Source organism: Sinocyclocheilus anshuiensis, unplaced genomic scaffold, assembly GCF_001515605.1.
Source record: "Sinocyclocheilus anshuiensis isolate Anshui unplaced genomic scaffold, SAMN03320099.WGS_v1.1 scaffold1543, whole genome shotgun sequence".
NCBI lineage: Eukaryota > Metazoa > Chordata > Actinopteri > Cypriniformes > Cyprinidae > Sinocyclocheilus > Sinocyclocheilus anshuiensis.
The window spans coordinates 55,808-57,506 of record NW_015551074.1 but is presented as its reverse complement, the minus strand read 5'-3'; positions in this window follow the sequence as shown (position 1 = coordinate 57,506).

Below are 1,699 nucleotides of genomic sequence, written 5' to 3'. Positions count from 1 at the left end.
ATAATCTTTTCCTTATTTATATATTTTTTATATATAATTTTTTTATAGCATACATAAGTGGCTTTGTGTCAGCCAGTGTTGGGCAGTAACTAGTTACTAGTAACTTAGTTACTGTAATAATATTACTTTTTGCAGTAACTAGTAGTGTAACTAATTACTAATAAGATTTCAGTAATAATATTACAGTTACCATCCATAAAACAGCTTTTGATGCCTGATTTAAAATCCAACAATCAAATAATTCCTAGATTCATTTTCATAATTTTCACGACTCGCACATGCATGTGATGTCCCCAGTGCAGCAGGCAAGCTTGGAATATAGAAAAGCTTACATTCAGCAGATAGAAATATTGCCTTATATTGATATTGTCAGGAAAAAAGATGATCTGAACACTGTTGTGTAAGTTGTGGCTTTACTTTACTCTGGCATTACATCCCTCTGATCAGCATCTGGTACATTATATTAGCCTATAATTCAAAATCTTTTTGGAAAATTTAAACAGTTTCTTACAAACTTATGTGATTTGATAAAACACATAATGAAATATAATCGTATATGGGTAACGGAGAAATTACAATTAGCTTCAAGCTACACATGACGCTGAGATGAATACAACACTTCTACTTGAATGTCACTATTAGTCACTATTGAGTGTTTGTAATAACTTTTGACTGCGATCCAATGTAGATTTTGGTCAAATGATAAGGCAGAAATATGTTGTTAGTAACATTCTAAAAGAATTTTATGTGGAAGATACACAATTACAACTTCTGTGGGGCGTGAAGAAAAAGTAATGCAACTAGTGTAACTAACTACTGTTGCCAGAAAGTAAAAAGTAACAATATTACTTTTGAAAGGAGTAACTAGTAATGAGTAAGATATTACATTCTTTGAGTAACTAGCCCAAAACTGATTAAATGCAGAGGGTTCTTGTATGAGAGAGGAAACAGCACGGATATAAACAGGACCTAGACAAAAAGGGGCTAATTGTCTTCATCCAACCATCTACTCATCTTATTCTGTGATCAACAAACGGATTGTAAATGTATCTTGATTTGACAATTTTAATAAATTCTCAAAAGTAATGGAGATTGATTGGAAGCTTTACTTTGAAAGTTTTTAGTGTTGCTAATACAATTTATTGTGTGCTCCCTAGACATGTCCTACACTCTAAAAAATGCTGGTTTAAATACAACCCAGCACTGGGTAAAATATGGACAAACCCAGCGATTGGGTTGTTTTGACCCAGCGGTTGGGTTACTGCCCATAAAGCTGGGTTAAACATTGAACCCAACCGTTGGTTGAAAACAACCCAATCGCTGGGTTTGTCCATAATTAACCCAGCATTTTTTTTAGAGTGTACTGCGAGTTCTTGTGCATGCACATTGTCCTATATCTTGCTGCGCTACTTGAATCAAGAGTACCGTAGCAAACAGTGTTGGGCCCGTTACTCAAAAAAATTTAATTTCTTAGTTACTAGTTACTCCTTGCAAAAGTAATATTGTTACTTTACTTATTACTTTCTGGCAACAGTAATTAGTTACACTACTAGTTACATTCATTTTCCTTCACGCCTCACAGAAGTTGTAATTGTGTATCTTCCTCATAGGATTCTTCTAGAATGTTACTAACGATATATTTCTGCCTCATCATTTGACCAAAATCTGCATTGGATCGCAGTCAGAAGTTTTAAGTAAA